Source organism: Schistocerca cancellata, chromosome 6, assembly GCF_023864275.1.
Source record: "Schistocerca cancellata isolate TAMUIC-IGC-003103 chromosome 6, iqSchCanc2.1, whole genome shotgun sequence".
NCBI lineage: Eukaryota > Metazoa > Arthropoda > Insecta > Orthoptera > Acrididae > Schistocerca > Schistocerca cancellata.
The window spans coordinates 296,424,122-296,445,552 of NC_064631.1; the positions used below are offsets into that span (position 1 = coordinate 296,424,122).

Here is a 21,431-nt window from a genome sequence, read left to right on the forward strand (position 1 = left end):
GTTGACCTATGACCTTGCGATCAAATGTTTTCGGTTCCCATTTGAGAGGCACGTCCTTTCGTTTACTAATCGCACGGTTTTGCGGTGCGGTCGCAAAACACAGACACTAAACTTATTACACTGAACAGAGACGTCAATGAACAAACGGACAGATCATAACTTTGCGAAAATAAAGAAAGTAAAAATTCTTGCTCGAGAGAAGACTTGAACCAAGGACATTTCGTTCCGCAGTTGCTCACGCTAACCACGGGACCACGGTGCTACTGAGCCCAGCATGTCCTTGATGTTACCTGTCTTCCGCATGAACTACTCAGTTTGTATATTTTGCTTATTTTTTTCATAGTTCCACACAACTTCTTCCTGTTTTCCCGATTGATCTGTGTTCCGTTTCTCAAGGCCTATCCACTGTGCCAACTTATAACTAAATATGAGGGGGGTGCGATGGGGAGGTTCCCCTGTTAGCGTAATTAACCTGCAAGGACTAACAGTGACGCGAAGCCGAATGTTGTCCAGGCAAGTGCCGCGGATTACGTAACGCGAAGGCGTGACATTGAGCCAAGTAGCGCTTGCGCGTAACCGCTCTGGGCCGATCTGTCTATCTCCGCGCATGCGCGACGGCGCGTTGTGGCTCAGTTCGGGGACCGCCAGCCGTGTGGCCGCAGCGAGCAGCCGGCCGGCGTCTGCTCTGCATAACAACGGCGCCTCTGAGGTGGGTGGTGACGTCACACCATTACGCGCGCCGCGCAGTTCGTGCGACTAGGTACGAATGAGTCACAGGAAACACTCTTTTTACCAACACTGTCACTTCTAACCTGTCGATAATTTAAAACGCCTCGGTTCACTTATTTGCGAGAGTGAGAGCTTTTCTGTAAAAATATCTGTCAGCTTATTAAACTGCAAATTCTTATTTATTTATTTGTTTGCTTTGATCAGATGACGACCTTCAGGCCTTGTCTTATTTCAGGGCACGGTTTTTCACACCAAAATTTTTGGCACTAATATTATTTATTGTTAAATTCATAACGATAATAATATATCGTGAATGATGATAACGGAACCAAGATATTGCCAAGCGGCGACAGTTTACCGTGATTTATGTACCACAAACGTACACACTACGCCCAAAAATACTTATCAGAGATTTGTCTGTTTTGTAATACTTTTCTGACTTTACGTGAAGTTTGTTATTTATAACAAAAAGTACGTTAAATATAGAATTAACGTAGACCTCTGACCACATATCAGTTATCACAACCTTTATTGCATATTCAAATTCTTTGGCTTCGTCAATTTTCAACTAAATTGTCACCTTCCAACCTAGTGTACACCACAATCAAAATACGGGGCAGGAAGAGAGGCGGTTTGAGGCGACGCTATCATAAACCAACCGGCCCAGCTTTAGATACATTTAAGGCAGGAAAGGTTTCAGCAATTACTGTGGCGATGTCGTAGTTAATGGTACATAGTATTTCGACAGTGACTTAGAAGTTGCAAGATGCAGTAAATGTACAGTAACAGTAACAACTAAACATAATGACAATATGTGCACGAGAAAGGGTACAAAAGCAAATAGTTAACAACATGTTGATTGCAAGAGAAATGCAGATAATTTCGTCCTATATTACTGTATTTGGTAAAAATACAAAAAAATCCTTTTTTCCAGTTTTTCACTAATTTCTATAGAAATGAAGACTGCTAAAGACTTTGGGATATGGGAGTTCAAATGTGTAAGAGGACTGTCAGATGCATTCTAGTGTACAAAGGTATTCCCATGTGGAAGCAGTATTTTCATGTGGTAACTCGTGCAATGCAAAGTGTTAACGGCGCAGTATTTAGTGCGATGTTCGATGCTCACAAACTAATTAGGCTACGAGCAACAGAAAAAAAAATGTCGTGTGACGAGGCCTCCCGTCGGGTAGACCGTTCGCCTGGTGCAAGTCTTTCGATTTGACGCCACTTCGGCGACTTGCGCGTCGAACGAGCAAGTCATTCTCAGAAACAACGTACTACATTAGTATATTGCGCTACATCTTAATTTTCGTTGGTTCTCGATTTCTTTTCAGTTTTTTTAAACAAAATTTTCTCATTCTTGTGCTGTTTTTTCCCCGCGCACCAGTCTCTATTTTCTTTCTTTTTTTCCTTCTTAAGAGAACTGTTAAAATTTTGCGTTTCTGAGTTTAATTTTGTTGTGTATCGCGTTTCTTGCTATTCTCATTTGTCTTATCTCTGTACCTCCTCTGTCAGAAGGAGTCTTTTTTGCTGTTGTATAAACGACTGAAAAAACCTTTTCGTGATTTTGCTGTTGCTACCTCATTATCGTTGAGATTCTCGAATTTCTTTCCCTGTGGTGTATGTGGATCCGGAAATGACATCTGTTCACATATTAGTCACATGGCTACCACACCTGTAGTCTGGGGACGAGGATTATGATAAGTATTACGCCGGTGTCTCTCAGATAAGTGTGCTTTGATAACATCCTGACGCAATACTGTTGAGTGGGGCGATTGAGCAAATGCACGCAGATAACAAAATGGTTCAAATGGCTCTGAGCACTATGAGACTTAACTTCTGAGGTCATCAGTCACCTAGAACGTAGAACTAATTAAACCTAACTAACCTAAGGACATTACACACATCCATGCCCGAGGCAGGATTCGAACCTGCGACCGTAGCGGTCGCTCGGTTCCAGACTGTAGCGCCCAGAATCGCACGGCCACTCCGGCCGGCCACACAGATAACTATTGTGTCTGACTCAACACGTAACACGTGAGGAAGTTACCATTTTCATACGACCAATGTAAAACCTATTAAGTGTTTTATTCTGCTGCATAGACTCATACACTAACACACAATTTCTTCCTCACTGTAAGAATAGACTCATTTACTGCCGGAGGCTGTAAATATTTGTTTATAATTCGTCAGATAAGACTGTTTGTCCTTCAATGATAGCATAAAAGTTGAGCTGTAAATTGGTTTGTATATTCTAATTGACACGGGAATCGTTGTGGTGGCTTATGAATGCAAGACAGCCTATTAATAACGCATGAAGTAGATTTATAAACAGTCACACTAAAGTGAAAAAAAAAATGTTCAAATGTGTGTGAAATCTTATGGGACTTAACTGCTAAGGTCATCAGTCCCTAAGCTTACACACTACTTAACCTAAATTATCCTAAGGACAAACACACACACCCATGCCCGAGAGAGGACTCGAACCTCCGCCGGGACCAGCTGCACAGTCCATGACTGCAGCGCCTCAGACCGCTCGGCTAATCCCGCGCGACTCACTAAAGTGAAGTTCATCGAACAGTTTTTCGTTATCTCCATTATTTTGAAAGTAGAATTTTTTGTGTGGGTTCATAGCTGATAAAGTACTTTTTCTGTAACTGACGGTTGTACACCTATGCTCTTAATTTTTCTTGAATTTATTTGTTCGCCACAAGTTTCGGGGTCGCAGCCCCACAGACATGGGCCCCTTAGTTTGGGGACGACTGTAGCGTGCTTCCCAGTACGGCAGCGTTCACGGCACACTTTCATTTTGCTAATTTGAGATTGTTCTTCGGTGCCACGTTATTTTATGTGAACATTTTAACTGCAATTTTCTTCAGTGAACAAGACCACCCATTTTAAATAATAATGCTACGTGATGACAAAACTATTCCACCAGGTGTGCAAAATACGAGGGTCGTTCAATAAATAATAAAACACACTTCTTTTCTCGGCTAATTTCAGTTGGAAAAATGCAGAATTTGTTGCGGGACATCGTGGAATATTCCTGCTCCAGCCCCTACAGTTAGTTTCATGAAGTTCCTATAGGTGGCAGCGCTATATGTAGCCTTCAAAATGGCGTCTGTAACGGAAGAGCGTTCCAAGCAGAGAGCTGTCATTGTGTTTCTTTTAGTGGGAAACAAGAGCTCCGCACATATCTATAGCCGCCTGCAGAATGCATAAGGAGACCTACTAGTAAACAAAAGCACGACGAATGTTGGGCGAGGCGTCTGTCGTCAACGCAACAAGTTCGCGCAAACCAGTCCAATCTCCCGCGTGCCAGCCAGCCGCACACAGCTGTGACTGATGCACTGTTGGACTTCAGCGTGTCCGTCGCCACAAAAATGCAGCTAACTTCTCCTAGACAACGCAAGGCCTCTTACAAGTCTGCGCACCCGAGAGGAGCTTACGGAACTTCATTGGACTATTCTTCCTCATCATTCCTACAGCCCGGATCTCGCATCTTACGACTTCCATCTGTTCGGTCCAGTGAAGGATGCACTGCGCGAGATGCAGTGCGTGGTTGATGGGGAAGTTACTGATCCTCTCCCTCGACCTTGAACGTGCCTAAGACCTTGTATGGCATTCTGGTCTCCTCTTCAAGCTCCAAACCTTCGCCCTTCTTGTAAACTACATCCATCTGATCGCCTGATTTCTTTCCCACCGTCCTTCCTGTGTCACCATCCATAACACGGATTCCTCCACCTTCTACCCCACCGCCAGTGCGCCCCAAGGTTCTGTCCTCTCCCCCTTCTCTACCTTCTTTACATGGTGGACATACCGCCGCCTTCACCTCCCTTACACCTTCTCCAGTATGCCGATGACACCACCTTCCTTGCCCTCACCCCCACCCTGTAAAGCTCCCAGCACCTTCTCCAATCCCATATTGACCGGTTCACAACTTGGTGTAACCAGCAATTGCTCGAGGTCAATCCTTCCAATACCCAGGCCATCATTGTAGGCAAAACCACCCCTTCCTTCCGTCCCCTCGATTTCTGTCTCACTATCTATGGCCGCCCTATCAACCTCACTCCCACCCTCAAGTACCCTTGACCATTTCCTCTCCTGGACCCCCCCCCCCCACCCAATCTCCGGACGATCCGAGCCAAGGCACACTCCCAACTCTGCCTCCTCAAGCTCCGTTCTGGCTGCACATGGGGTCCGGACCCCTCCACCATCCTCCACACCTATAAATCCCTCATCCGCCCTATCCTCTGTCATGCCCATCCTGCCTGGATCTCTGCCCCTCCTACAAATCCCTTCAAATCCTGGAACACCATGAGCTCCCCTTCGCCTGTCGCATCTGCCTCCCTTCCCCTCCCCCTAGCAGATCCTCTACGATCTAAATCCGTTCCCACACCTCCTCCTTTTCCTAGAACAGATTCAGATCCTTTACACCTCCTGCAAACTTCATACCCCTCACCCATTTGTCCCTCCCATCCTCTCCCCCCCCCCTCCGTCCATTGCCCTGCCTGTACTCCCACATCCCACCCATGCTCCATCTCTCCACACTCTATACACTTGCCCAAGGTGGCTTCCCCAACTCCCCCTCCCTGATGATGCCCTCATCCCCTCCATCTACCCCTCCTACCAACTTTGATCCTCCCCTTCCTCCCCCTGGGTTTTTCCTCCAGGGGACCCTCTTTCCCTTCTCTCCTTCCTCTCTTCCTCCCTCCCTTCTCTCCCCCTGGGCTTCCACACCCCCATACACTCTCCCCCTCTCTTCTCCTCTCCAACTGGCATCAACCCTCTCCCACCTACCATCACCTCTTCCCTTTGGCAGATCACTGGGTTTTTCATGTGAACGGTGCATCTTCGTGCGCCAGAGATCGTCGCCAGTGTTTGTACGTGTCTTCGCGTCAGTGCTTCAGTGTCTCTCCGTTTGTGCTCCTCCGTTCACGTGTGTAAACTCTGTCTTCCCCGTTGTGTTTAGTGATGAACGTTTTTATTTAAACAGTGCGCCCATGAACGGCTTCATTTATTTTACTATGTCTGTCTCCTGTTTTTATCGACCATGTTTGTTTGCTTTTCTGTCTTCATGTTCCCTGTCTGTATTCTCTGTGGCCGAAGAGCGGCGTAGATAGGCCGCTGCTGGCCTACTTTTCTTGTAAAGGTTTCAAAATAACAATAAAGAAAAAAAAAGAAGTTACTGATGCAGCAAGACGTTGCCGCCGACGCCGACCAGTACATAAATACTACATTGGCGTACATGGCCCACCCAGTAAGATGGCGTAAGTACATCGCATTGAACTGAGAATACATTGGAAAATTGGGTTTTGTAGCCCAAAGAGTGGGGAAAAATATAGTTTAATGCAATCTTGAATATAATCGACCTGCTATCAGAAACAAAGTGTTGCATTATTTGTTGAACGCTCGTAGCACATGAGACAGGTAAAATGCTCTAAAACCTCAAAAAGGCTGGTTCTGACTTACTGAGTCATCAGTTTAACAGGTTTTGGTTAGAAAAAAATGGTGCAAATGGCTCTGAGCACTATGGGACTCAACTGTTGTGGTCATAAGTCCCCTAGAACTTAGAACTACTTAAACCTAACTAATCTAAGGACATCACACACATCCATGCCCGAGGCAGGATTCGAACCTGCGACCGTAGCAGTCGTGCGGTTCCAGACTGTAGCGCCTTTAACCGCTCGGCCACTCCGGCCGGCTTTTGGTTAGAAAATACTGACACGACTTACTTAGTCTACATCTAACGGATACTCTGCAAATCTGGCAGAGGATTCATCGAACCACCTTCACAATTCTCTATTATTCCAATCTCGTATAGCGCACAGAAAGAACGAGCATCTATATCTTTCCGTACGAGCTCTGATTTCCCTTATTTTATCATGATAATCGTTTCTCCCTATGTAGGTCGGTATCAACAACATATTTTCGCATTCGGAGGAGAAAGTTGGTAATTGAATTTCGTGAGAAGATTCCGTAGGGACGAAAAATGCCTTTCTTTTAATGATGTCCAGCCCAAATCCTGTATCATTTGTGACACTCTTTCCCATATTTCGCGATAATACAAAACGTGCTGCCCTTCTTTGAACTTTTTCGATGTACTCCGTCAGTCCAATCTGGTAAGGATCCCACACTGCGCAGCAGTATTCTAAAAGAGGACGGACAAGCGTAGTGTAGGGAGTCTCCTTAGTAGATCTGTTACATTTTGTAAGTGTCCTGCCAATAAAACGAAGTCTTTAGTTAGCCTTCCCCATATCATTTGTGTGTTCCTTCCAATTTAAGTTCTTCGTAATTGTAATTCCTAGCTATCTAGTTGAATTTACGGCCTTTATATTTGACTGATTTATCGTGTAACTAGCCGTAATCTAGATTTGCTTTAATAAATCCTGAAAGGAAAGGACGGCTGATTGCTGTGATCCATCATTTTGAAAGCTAAAAACATCTATTACCTTTTTTCCGAAATCATCCAGCTTTTTTTAAATTCCTTATAGTTTCTTTTGATAACAGTGGTCACACATCATTACCAAGACTTTCAGTTAAATTTACAAAATTTTAAATAATTACAATCTTTTTGTAATACGTGATACTTCTCGGCTGTGTTCCTAAGGGTTAACCCCCATGGATTTCTTTGCGACTTGACTGTCTGTAGAAAAGATTTCAGCCAGGAAAACGGAGGCGTTCACTGGCGGACCATAGCTGTCGCGAACTACAAATCTGACACTGTTCGTTAGTCCACTGGTAGAACCGCAATGCCTCGAGCCTTTTGCTACAGCTTTGACATTACTACTACTACTACGTGATCAGGCCCAGTGGACCGTACGCATCTACAAGTTTCCTCCTCCACTGTATTCTGCCCATTGCTGCTATCCGCCATCCGTTCACATCTATTGACCCTTGGTTTAAATCTTCATGGAGTCCATCCCTCCAACGCTTCTTGGGTCTCCCTGGCGGTCTCTTTCCTGTAGGTGTGAAATCCCAGAGCTTCCGAGGCCATCTGTGATCCTCCTTCCGGGCCACATGGCCGGCCGACTGCATTCGTTTGGCTTTGACAGTTCCTGCTATGTTGCGCTGCTGGTATAGTTCCTCAAGCTCTTGGTTGTATCTGATCCTCCATTCCCCTGTGTCTGCATCCAGAACCGGACCGAAGATCTTCTAAAGCACTTTTCTCTCAAAAACAAGCAGCTGTTGTTGTTTTTTAGGGGAGGAGACCAGACTGCGAGGTCATCGGTCTCATCGGATTAGGGAAGGTCGGGGAAGGCAGTCAGCCGTGCCCTTTCAAAGGAACCATCCCGGCATTTGCCTGGAGCGATTTAGGGAAATCACGGAAAATCTAGATCAGGATGGCCGGACCTGGGATTGAACCGTAGTGCTCCCGAATGCGAGTCCAGTGTTCTAGCCACAACAAGGAGCTTATGGAAGTCCTGTTTCCGGATACTCCATGTCTCACAGCCATATAGAACAACAGGCTGGATCAGGGTTTTGTACAGTCGAATCTTGGACTGTCTGGAGAGATATCTGGACCGAAGCAGTTGTGCTAGGCTGTGGTAAGATCGGTTACCTGCCTCTATTCTGGCATTGATCTCTGCTTCACATGACGAGTTCTCAGTGAAAAGTGCCCCTAGGCATTTTAATTCTTGCACTCTCTTGTAGGACTGGTCCCCAACCTGCAGTGATTGTAGATGATCAGCAGTCTGAAAATGACCACGCATCATAACAAGGTACTCTGTCTTGGCTTTATTTATGTTTAGCCCAAATTTGCTGGCAGCCTCCTTTAGTGCTTCGGTCATTTGCTCCAGCTCCTCTTCCGACCCAGAGAGTAAACAGATGTCGTCTGCATAGGCTAAGTATGCCAATCTTTTTCCTTCGATTTCAATGCTTTCGTTCTCTTGGAAGGTCTCGCGTACGATCTTCTCGAGGGCAACGTTGAACAGGATAGGGGACAACCCATCTCCTTGCCTGAGTCCTGTCACAATTTCAAACTCCTCAGTTACGCGATTTCCCATCTTCACCTTTGCACGTGTTTCGTTCAGACAGATCTTTATCAGATGGATAAGTTTCTCTGCTATACCAAACTCCCTTAAACAGTTGAACAGGCTCTTTGACATAAAGGCAAAAAACCGCGACAGGGTCCGGTCAAGCTTTACTGTTCTCTGGAGTTGCGACGCCTGTTCATTTTATTGATGTTCCCGCCAGATACGAACTCATCTGTAGCTGGCCAGCTCATAACTCCCATAATTGCCACAAGATGGCAGTCCAAATGCCAGTTAAATATTGAATGCTTAACAGCACATATATTACACATTCATCACTACTATAATTATAAATTACATTCACAAACATTCCTCAGAAACCGGTCTCTCTGACAACCATATCAGAATGCCTACGGTAATTCTTGACACTAGCCTTCACATACAGACAGAAAATATAGGGTCGGGCTTTTGTAGTATGTATAAATGTTTTGTTACAATATCTATTTAGCATTGTCTAGTACAGACATATCAGTGATTACATATATAAACATATTTACAGATAGGAAACTTCGTAATGTTTGTGCTTCAAAAACTGACTATCCAGTCCATCAATCCAGCGCACACCATATGGAGTTCCCCGCGGGTAGTCCTCGTCATCACTGTGGCAGGCTCGAATCTAGCAGTCACTGAAAATGTGATGAAAATCTGGTGTAGAGCTTCGCAGTCACAGTCTGGATTAGGCAGCTTCTCCACTTGTGGGGAACATCTCTACATCGGCCATGACCCGTTCCGAATCTGTTCAGAGCAGTCCATGTCTTTCGTGGTACGTGGGATCTACTTGGAAGTCTTATCAGCTGTCACGATGTTATGCAGGCACACATCTGTGACTGCTTCCCATCGACCATCCCATTTGTCAAGAGGTTTAAAATCCTTCCATGCATGTCAGCAGCATCACACAGAGTTGGTGGCGCAATTTTTGCCTTTTAAGGTTCAGAAGTGGCAAGTCACTATGCGCGGGTAGACCAGGATTAGCGAGCGAGGTGGCGCTGTGGTTAAAACACTGAACTCTCATTCGGGGGGATGACACTTCAAACCCGCATACGGCCGTCCTTATTTAGGTTTCCCGTGATTTCCCTAAATCGCTTCAGGCAAATGCCGAAATACACTACTGGCCATTAAAATTGTTACACCACGAAGATGGCTTGCTACAGACGCGAAATTTAACCGACAGGAAGAGGATGTTGTGATATGCAAATGATTAGCTTAGCAGAGCATTCTCACAAGGTTCAAAAATGATTCAAATGGCTCTGAGCACTATGGGACTTAAATGCTGAGGTCATCAGTCCACTAGAACTTACAACTACTTAAACCTAACTAACCTAAGGACATCACACACAGCCATGCCCGAGGCAGGATTCGAACCTGCGACCGTAGCGGTCGCGCGGTACCAGACTGTAGCGCCTAGAACCGCTCGGCCACTGCGGCCGGCTCTCACGAGGTTGGCGCCGCTGGCGACACCTACAACGTGCTGACATGAGGAAAGTTTTCAACCGGTTTCTCATACACAAACAGCAGTTCACCGGCGTTGCCTGGTGAAATGTTGTTGTGATGCCTCGTGTAAGGAGGAGAAATGCGTACCATCACGTTTCCGACTTTGATAAAGGTCGGATTGTAGCCTTTCGCGATTGCGGTTTATCGTATCGCGACATTGCTGCTCGCGTTGGTCGCGATCCAATGACTGTTAGCAGGATATGGAATGGGTGAGTTCAGGAGGGTAATACGGAACGCACTGCTGGATCCCAACGGCCTCGTATCACTAGCAGTCGAGATGACAGGCATCTTATCCACATGGCTGTAACGGATCGTGCAGCCACGTCTCGATCCCTGAGTCAACAGATGGGGACGTTTGCAAGACAACAACCATTTACAGGAACAATTCGACGACGTTTGCAGCAGCACGGACTATCAGCTCGGAAACCATGGCTGTGGTTACCCTTGACGCTGCATGACAGACAGGAGCGCCTGCGATGGTGTACTCAACGACGAAGCTGGGTGCACGAATGGCAAAACGTCCTTTTTTTTGGATGAATCCAGGTTCTGTTTACAGCATCATGATGGTCGCATCCGTGTTTGGCGACATCGCGGTGAACGCCCATTGGAAGCGTGTATTCGTCATCGCCATACTGCCGTATCACTCGGAGTTATGGTGTAGGGTGCCATTGGTTACACGTCTCGGTCACCTCTTGTTCGCACTGACGGCACTTTGAACAGTGGACGTTACATTTCAGACGTGTTACGACCCGTGACTCGACCCTTCATTCGATCCCTGCGAAACCCTACATTTCTGCAGGATAATGCACGACCGCATGTTGCAGGTCCTGTACGGGCCTTTCTGGATACAGAATATGTTCGACTGGTGCCCTGGCCAGCACGTTCTCCAGATCTCTCACCAATTGAAAACGTCTGGTCAATGGTGGCCGAGCAACTGGCTCTTCACAATACGCCAGTCACTACTCTTGATGAACTGTGGTATCGTGTTGAATCTGCATGAGCAGCTGCACCTGTATACGCCATCCTAGCTTTGTTTGACTCAGTGCCCAGGCGTATCAAGACCGTTATTACGGCCAGAGGTGATTGTTCTGGGTACTGATTTTTTTATAATCTATGCACCGAAATTGCGTGAAAATGTAATCACATGTCAGTTATAGTATAATATATTTGTCCAATGAATACCCGTTTGTCATCTGCATTACTTCTTGGTATAGCAATTTTAATGGCCAGTAGTGTAGTTTCGTTGAAAGGCCACGGCTGATTTCATTCCCCTTTCTTCCCTAATCCAAGCTTGTGCTCCGTCTCTAATGACCTTGTTGTCGACGGGAGATGCTAAACACTAAATTCCTCCTCCTCCATCCTCCCCCTCCTCCTCCTCCTCCTAGACTACGATTCTTGGAGATCTTGCGGAATTCCCTCATAGGACAATAGATATGCGTAGATCAGGAGGCATTAAACCAATCAGCATTAGAAGCCAACGAACCGGAGTAGATCTGACTGCGCCAGATTTTACGCGAGTTGTTGTATTCAGCTTGCTGTCTCCAAGTCTTGTATGGTGACTGTTGATCCAAGCAGGTGCACAGTACTCAGCACTTTGAATACACCGAACCCAAGGCTGAACACGCAGGGTGGTTGCAGAATATCCTCAGATAGTTCCTCATAGCTTATGGCGGGTGTTGCTTCGAGTCCTCCATTTTTGAGCCAGGTTCAGAAAGTGCTGTACGGTACAAGATGACACCAACATGTTTTGGGTTCGAATTATGACGAAGAATTCTCCGAATAAAACAACTCTACTGGTACCAGTCACTGATTTATTTATGTCCAAAACGCGTTTCAAAGTTTTAAACCTCCATCATCAGATGGATTTACACGTGTTAGTATGACGTATGTGTGGGTTTTGTTACGATTTTGGGGTAACTTGGGGCGCTGTCTAGTGGAGGACCAAAACAATATTTCAGAACATGGTTGAGAGGAGGTTTTTTGACTAAAAACTGAATGTACCAGGTGATCAAAAAGTCAGTATAAATTTGAAAACTGAATAAATCACGGAATAATGTAGATAGAGAGGTACAAATTGACACACATGCTTGGAATGACATGGGGTTTTATTAGAACCAAAAAATTACGAAAGTTTAAAAACTGTCTGACAGATGGCGCTTCATCCTATCAGAATAGCAATAATTAGCATAACAAAGTAAGACAGAGCAAAGATGATGTTCTTTACAGGAAATGCTCAACATGTCCACCATCATTCCTCAACAATAGCTGTAGTCGAGGAATAATGTTGTGAACAGCACTGTAAAGCATGTCCGGAGTTATGGTGAGTCATTGGCGTCGGATGTTGTCTTTCAGCATCCCTAGAGATGTCGGTCGATCACGATACACTTGCGAGTTCAGGTAACCCCAAAGCCAATGATCGCACGGACTGAGGTCTGGGAACCTGTGAGGCCAAGCATGGCGAAAGTGGCGGTTGAGCACACGATCATCACCAAACGACGCGAGCAAGAGATCTTTCACGCGTCTAGCAATATGGGGTGGAGCGCCATCCTACATAAACATCGTACGTTCCAGCAGGTGTTTATCAGCCAGGCTGGGGATGATGCGATGATGCGATTCTGTAACATATCGGCGTACCTCTCACCCGTCACGGTAGCAGTTACCGGTACAAAACCAGAATCATGCATTTACTTAAAGAATAAAGGCCCGATAACGGTAGATGTGGTAAATCCAACCCATACCGTGACTTTCTCGTCGTACAATGGAATTTCCACGACAGTTCTAGGATTTTCGGTAGCCCAAATTTTGCAGTTGTGGGCGTCAGAGCGTGAAATGAGCTTCGTCGGTCCACAACACGTTACTCAACCAATCGTCATCTTCCGCCATCTTTTGAAACACCCACACAGCAAATGCCCTCTGCTTCACTAAATCGCCAGGTAACAGTTCATGATGCCGATTTTGTACGGATAGTATCGGAGAGTACGCCTAAGTGCAAACCAAACAGTAGTGTATGTAATGCCGGTGCGACGTGCGACTGCACGAGCGCTGACTTCCCCGTGCATAGACGAACCCGCTACAGTCTCCATTTCTTCCTGAACTGCCTCAGCAGCATTACGTCTTGTGCTCGGTCGGCTACTACAGGGTCTATCTTCTAAACAACCCGTGGCTTCGAACTTCGGAATCATTCTCGCCGCAGCTGCATTTGTCAACGGACCTTTACCGTTCGAATCCCCTTCCTGTGGCTATAGGATCGTAACGCTGAACTAGCACATTCCCCATTCTGATAATACAGCTTCACTAAAAGCGCCTTTTCAGGTAACGTTAACATGCTCTGACTGCTGGCGCATCTGATTCTCTCTCTCATTACAGCTCCTTTTATACACGATTGTCATGCGCAGTCACTGACGTTTTGCTCTCCAGCGCCATCTGTCAGACATTTTGTGAACTTTGTTTTTTTGTTCTAATAAAACCCCATGTCATTCCAAGCATGTGTGTCAATTTTTACTTCTCTATCTACATTATTCCGTGGTTTATTAAGTTTTCAAATTTATACTGACTATTTGATCACCCGGTATATCCCTCAGTTGGTAACATCTCTCTCTTAGGCTGATATAAAACCTCTCAATGTATTGTTGACAGACGTGCATTGTTACTTGGAACTGATATTTCAGCTATGCTTCATTCGTGAGTTGATCAAGCTACTGCGTGGACGTCATTGTTTCATTTCCTCGATAGTATTGTTTTACTCGTGCACAAACGTCAGTCCCATAGTCTCACAGGCGGATATTACTGTAGAGGTAAGATTTTTACTCCGTCTGACTGACGGATATTACTCTAAGCGAGTTAAGATTTTTTGTGTTACACTCCTTACTTTTCAAATATATCATTACTTTTAGATGGCCACTAGTGGAGGGATATCTTGTGTGTCAGATAGAAGCAAAAGAATGGTGCATATGGCTTTAGAGCAGTTTGAAGAAAGCAATGTTGATTATCATTCAGACGATTCTTATGTTCCTGAGGAAGATCACGTATCAGATTCAGACCATGACAGCGATTCTGAAATAGATGTGAATAATATTCTCTACATGTCCGAGAATGAACAAGGTGAGATTGACTCCATTCCGAATAGGGAAAATATGACACTGAAACTGACACATTTTATTATGGCAAGATGAACTGTTTCAGGTGGAGTTACAGAGCGCCTAACTGTGGTACTAAGACACCAAACAAAAATGTAATAAAATTTGATTATCATACTGGTTAGGCCCAGCCAATCAGTTATGTAACGATCCAGACTGAGAAGAAAAATGGCGTTAATTTTTTAACACTCAGATATTGGACGAGATAGTAGTACATACCAACTCAAAACTACAAGTAATAGGGAATAAATTACAAAATCCTTCGTCTTCCATTTATAAACATACAGACAAAAGCTGAAATTAAGGCAGTGATTAGTTTGATGGTTCTATGTTCCATTTTAAAGTCTGGATGTGAAACTTGGCATCACTTTTCCCAAATTACTGTACTGGACGTCTCATTTTTCGTGCAACCATGTCTCTCAAATGATGTGAAGTTTTACTGGTGGCTCTCTGATTTGATGATGTATCTACTCGCGAACAAAGTAAAAGAGATGATCCTGCAGTAGCGGTGTCCAACATTCTTTATTTCTAATCGTCAGAATGTATATTCAATTGCGGCTCTTGCACATGTTGATGAGAGTCTAATCCCATTTGGAAGCAGATGCCGATTCAAAATATTTGTGCCCAAGAAACCTACTAAACATGGCACAAAAGTCATGTGCCTCACAGATGCACAAAATCTGGCGTAGACGCTCTAGACATGAAGTGCAGCAGCTACTCAGCTAACCGGAGAAAAAGGAAATGGCCACTGGCAGTATTTTGCTTTCTAATATCTGTGAGCTGCGCAAACGCCTATGTTATCTACCTTCATAAAGGTGCAATATCAAAATTAAAGTTAATGAAGAGCACGGGAATGAACTTAATCAGACGACACATGCAGAGAAGGCTCTAGATTCCAAAATTACCGGATGAACTCAAGAATATTATTTCAGGTGTTTTGGGTGAAAAGCAGAGAGATGGGAAACCAACAAAAAGAAAAATAAGCGACAAGCTGGAAAAGAGAAAAAAACTTGTTATTGTCTCTACACATTGAACAGAATGGCGGCAAACAAGTGTGTGAAATGTGATAAACCCAATTACTTACAGTGCTCCACGAAAATTTGTAAAATGTGTGTAGAAAGACCAGAATGAGATTTTCACTCTGCAGCGGAGTGTGCGCTGATAGGAAACTTCCTGGCAGATTAAAACTGTGTGCCGGACCGAGACTCGAACTGGGGACCTTTGCCTTTCGCAGGCAAGTGCTCTACCATTTTTTACCTCATTTTGTTCGTTTTCGTTCGTTGTATGTGCTCGGGGTTGACGTCGCAAGACACCCGTTTCAGTTCGTCGTTGACCCATTAACTCAGTTTTTTTTTTTATTACAGAGTGTAGCTACCCCTCTGACCGAACACGCTGAGTTACTGTGCCGGCTACCATCTGAGCTACCCAAGCACAAATTACGCCGCGTCCTCACAGCTTCACACTTGCCAGTATCTCGTCTCCTACCCTCCAAACTTTACAGAAGCTGTTTTGCGAACCTTGCGGAACTAGCACTCCTGAAAGAAGGAATATTGCGGAGACATGGCTTAGCCACAGCCTGGGGGATGTTTCCAGAATGAGATTTTCACTCTGCAGCGGTGTGTGCGGTGATATGAAACTTCCTGGCAGATTAGAACTGCGTGTCGGACCGAGACTCGAACTCGGGACCTTTGCCTTTCGCGGGCAAGTGGTATAGCACTTGCCCGCTAAATGCAAAGGTCCCGAGTTCGAGTCTCAGTCCGGCACACAGTTTTAATGTGTGTAGAAAGTTTGTAATCTTTTTCCATTTCTTTGCATGTATATCAAGATATTTTAGAAAACACGTGTCAAGTTTAGAAACTATTTCATTTGAAACAGTAATATTAAATTTAATGAATTTTGCAAAGGAATAATATACTTTTTAAACTATTTCATGTAAAAACTAGTACTTAATATTATAATTTTCTCGTATTTTATTGCAAAATGTGATTAAAAGACAATAAAAATATTAGTTTTAATTTTCATCAAGCTTATAAATTGTTATTTATTTTCGATATTGACTACAGTGGAGAATCTTTGAAAAAAATTGGAAGTTACCGTAAACGCCACTTTTTCACATGTTACCAAGTAAGGGATATTATTATTGCGTTTCCTGACAGCAACGAATGATGCAATTGATTATATAAAACATTTAGATGACTGACTGTGTATCACGTGTGCTTTTGTTTGTATTATATTTAATATTGGGCCTAAAAACCCATAGATAAATAAAATAAATAAACAATTATTTTAAAATTTTAGACAGCAGTGACTCACTGAAACTGAGGGTGTCGAGAGTTAGATTACTCAGAACGCTTGAGAGAGAGAGAGGGCGGGAGGGGGGGTACCCTACATGCTACATCCGCGCCTCCATGAGTAGCTTGTTAGCGCTATCCTCTACCCAGCATTAGGCGATCAGCTGTTTTGTCGCTGGGCATGGCTGCCAATTTATGAGGACGTCATACTGTTCGAACTACTACTTTAATTTTCATAGTCACGCAGACGCATGCTGCAGCGATGCGAGGGAGACTCTTTCAGCGGCCTGAGTGCTTGGTGCATGACCTACATAAGCGGTGGGGAACGCGGCACAGCGTACGGCTGGCTGGCTGAGTCGTTCAAGGTCGCGCTACGTCAGAAGCTCCGACGCAGGTTGGCAGTCGGCCAGAGCGCGTGGCCGCACAGCTGTGACGTGCAACGGCGGCGGTTCCACTCGACCGCGTCACAGCAGCCGGGCCATTTATTTCTTATTTTCTGTGTTCGTGGGACTACCTGAGCTAAATGGTGCATATAAGCTGGCTGAAAGCCGGTTTTAATGGCAATGAAATGCTAAAACCCCATCGGAACACGGTACGTATAGGAAAAATAGGCTTGCCGCCGTAAATTTCGCGATAATATACAGTGACGATACTATAGCTTCCTTAGTGAAATAAACAGGGTGAAGTTACGTGCTAAAGGTGGTTGAACCACGTTAGTCTGATTTTGTACACCCCTTGCCTCACGAGCGGCACTGACGCAACATTTAAGGGAAAGCCTGGAAAAAAATATAAGTTTCCTGGTCACGTTACAGTGTTATGTGGAGATGAGAACTAACCACCTACAGACTGGGAGACTCAAGTGATTAGGCAGGTATTAGGGACAGAGAACCGTAACAAATTACGTTAAATGTTTCTCCGAAAACTACCCAGGGCAGTTAATCGGAGAACAGACTCATGAGGGTAATAAACAGGCCTGAACATTTTCCAACAGGGCGTAGCCCTTAGAATCGGTGCTAAAACCATCACAGTGTTACTGACTATAGATCTCAGTAAGAATGTGAAGAAAGATAGGAAGATACTTCTGTTCAGAAAGTTCACCAGCAAAGAGGTTTTAAATAACCTGAGTTGTCAACATCAAACATTCATCTCTGAGGCTGAAAATGTCCAGTATGAAGATCAAAGATCAAGACTGCTGTGGAACTTGAGCGTCTCCAGGTATATTTATGTTCAAATACTTTACGAGAATGCTGTAGGGTAAAGTCTTCGATGGCGTTCAAGAACATTATACAAAACGCCTTAGACACGCACAGGGGTTGGATAAAAATATGACTACCGCGAGAAACGTATGCGTGAACAGAAAAGCAGATGCTAGCCAGGCCTGCACGTTGAGCTGTCCTATTTGACCACCAACAGCACCTCTGAAACGTTAATCGTGATCAGAACACTTCTGTGTGATTGTGCCGCGTTGTGTGGCAGCTCAGTGCGCTCCAAGGCGGAAAAATTGTTGGTGTTTGGATACTTCCTTAAGCAAGGCAACCGAAGCGTTTAGTGTTGAGGAGTTACCGTATCTAAGTTTTATACCGTATACAGCAGAAGCGGAAAAACATCATCCGCTAAGTCAGAACGCAGAAGAAAGTGTTTGTAGAGTGAAAAGTGAAAATGACCGACAGTCATTGAAGACGTCTGTGCAATGCAGATTTGAACGTCACACTGGCGAACCCTGTCAGCACCAAACCAACACGATGAGAGCTTCATAAGCAAGGAACAGCAGAGCGGGCTAGAATTCCAAAATCGCTCATCAGTGACGCAAGTACCCGTAATAGGAAAACGTGGTGCGGAAGCAATAAAACCTCGACTGTAAACAATGGAAGAATGTAATTTGGTCGGATGAGTCTTGTTTCACAGTGTGTTCAAATTCTGCCTGAGTTTAAGTACCATGAGCGAAACATGGCGGGGGTTCGGTAGCGATTTGGGCAGCCATATCGTAGTATTTTATGTACCCCATGGTCGCTTTGCAAGGCAGCACTACTGCCAAGGATTCTGTGACAATTTTGGCTTATAAGGTCCATCCCATAGTACAATGTCTGTATCCCAATTGTGATGCTGTGTACAAAGATGTAGTTCGCATCATGCAGAATTGGTTTTGTGCACGCGAGGATAAGTTGCCGCACCTCCTCTGGGCACTATAGTCACCTAATCTCAATATTATTCAGCCTTTGCGGTCTGCTTTGAAGGGAAAGGTGGTGATCGCTATCCAGCACCATTATTGTTACCTAAATTTGCCATTATTTCCAGGAAGAATTGTCTAAGATTTCTTTAAACCATACAGATGTTTTTACCCGTCTCGAGACGACTGGGAGCTGTTTCCTACACCGTATTTGGCACGGTAATCTGTCGCCATATTTTTGTTCAACGCCTGTATGTGCTGAGCGAAGTTGTGGGGGAGAAAGACCCGCTGATGTTCGATGGCCATATTAGAAAGCTTCCCCGGGAGGAAGAAGAGCTTCACCGCACATTTAAACGTAGAAAAAGCTTCGTCGACAAACAACAATTAAAGGGAAGCCATATTAACCTAAGCGTTCAACGAATTCGAAAAGTAAAATTCTGAACTACCGATCTGATAGAAATTTAGAAGTTGTGCTTTTATGTTAAATCAATAAACATAGCAAAGCCATGTGTCCAGATACTCCGTGACGACAATGTCACCTAAACGGAGGCTGACACTGGCTGAAATACTAAATTCATTTTTCTAAAATTGTTTTACGGAGGAAGATCGTACGGAAGGTTTCTCTTCCTTTAAATCATCGCACGATCGGAAAAACGACGGTTATCGAAATAAGTGTCCCCTGTATAGAAAATCAACTAAAACTGTAAGTAGGCTGATTATGTTTTCTTATTGGCAACGTTACGTAGCGCTCTGTATAAAAATCACTGGCTGTGCTGTGTGCAGTCTGTGGTTAGTTTGCATTGTTGTCTGCCATTGTAGTGTTGGGCAGCTGGATGTTAACAGCGCGTAGCGTTGCGCAGTTGGAGATGAGCCGCCAGCAGTGGTGGATGTGGGGAGAGAGATGGCGGAGTTTTGAAATTTGTAAGACTGGATGTCATGAACTGCTATATACATTATGACTTTTGAACACTATTGAGGTAAATACATTGTTTGTTCTCTATCAAAATCTTTCATTTGCTAACTATGCCTATTAGTAGTTAGTGCCTTCAGTAGTTTGAATCTTTTGTTTAGCTGGCAGTAGTGGCGCTCACTGTATTGCAGTAGTTTGAGTAACCAAGATTTTTGTGAGGTAAGTGATTTGTGAAACGTATAGGTTAATGCTAGTCAGGGCCATTCTTTTGTAGGGACGTTTGAAACTCAGATTGCGTTGCGCTAAAAATATTGTGTGTCAGTTTAAACACAGTCATATATAATTTTTCTAAGTGGATGTTTCATATGGCCAGCGAGCACCTCTGTCATTTCTCCTGTTACCTAGATATTGACTAAAACACCTAGTATTCCGACTGTCTCTCCTACAGTCACCATTATCATACCTATCAGGTCCTTCATTTGGTGCATCCACCTATCATTTCCATAACTACTATGTCTGAGTCTTATTGCCTGCAGTCATAATTCCTATTCCTCTGTGGCAGCGTATCAGGGAAAATAAACCGTTTACAAATCCTGCCATGACCATTTCTATTGTTACTGTTATATTCCAACTCTCATAATAAACTTTGAAAGCCTCCAACATCATCTTTCACTCGAGCACTAAGACTAATTTACACAAAACATGAAGAAAGTTTCTTAATGTGAATGTGAATCAGCTCAGCAGGACTTTAAGGATTGTATAGAAATGGTTTTTTTTAATAGTATGTTTAAAGAAATGTGCAGGATTGTTAAAACTAGAACAACTGAACTTTTTTGTCATCCAAATACCATGCTCGACTCTATTGTGTATTGTCTCAGGCAGATATGTAGACAAGAGCAAGATTTTTAACCAATGTATGCATGCAATAGCAGTTCACCTTCTAAATAATCACACACAAATTCGGTCTTTTGGCCAGCAGCCCAAGTTGGTGGATGCGAAAAATCAAATTGCTTCAACCAAGCATGAGGATGAAACTGTGTGTGTATTTCTAAACATTTGAAACTCTTTGACTATAATCAAAACCAGATATTCATTCGTAGTGGGCATTTTCCCAATTGAAATCTTTGTAACTGCTGTAGGTTCTCATTGACTTATAATATGACACTGGATTTGGCTCTCCTCATGACCTGCAATGACGCCATCTCTTGTGTGGTATCGCCTAGTGATGGATCACAGTCCTGTTTCCTCACTTGAGAATCAGTAATCATTGTATTAATAGAAACTGAAGTTTTCCCCCATCAAGTTTGTTGAGTATTATTGGCCATAGAAGCTGAGGAATCATGCACTGAAGTATCAGCACTACTAGTAGATTCTGGAAGCTAAACGATACTAGAAACAGCTGTGCTCTCGTTCAGCACAACACCATTTGTTTCCTAAGATTTAATATTATGAAACGTCCCCTTAGAAAAATTATGCAATCTGACTTTCAATAATCCCTACAAAATAATGGCTCTGACTAACATTAACCTATACCTTTCACAAATCACTTACCTCACCGAAAATCTACGTTACTCGAACTACTGCAATACAGTGAGCGCCACTACTGCCAGCTAAACAAAAGATTCAAACTGCTGAAGGCACTAACTACTAATGGCATAGTTAGCAAATGAAAGA

The 21,431-nt window shown here is 44.1% G+C and overlaps 1 protein-coding gene across 2 annotated transcripts in view; it reads left to right on the plus strand.

The window, feature by feature from the left end:
• Nucleotides 1–598: 598 nt before the first annotated feature.
• Nucleotides 599–21,431, plus strand: part of LOC126191459 (uncharacterized oxidoreductase YjmC-like) — a 277,603-nt gene continuing 256,770 nt past the window's right edge. The window contains exon 1 of one of the 2 annotated variants that reach the window (XM_049932336.1): nt 599–709. The gene's annotated coding sequence lies outside the window, so the exon portion shown is untranslated. Of the gene's footprint in view, nt 761–21,431 lie in introns of both variants that reach the window. The other variant, XM_049932337.1, reaches the window with a different exon arrangement.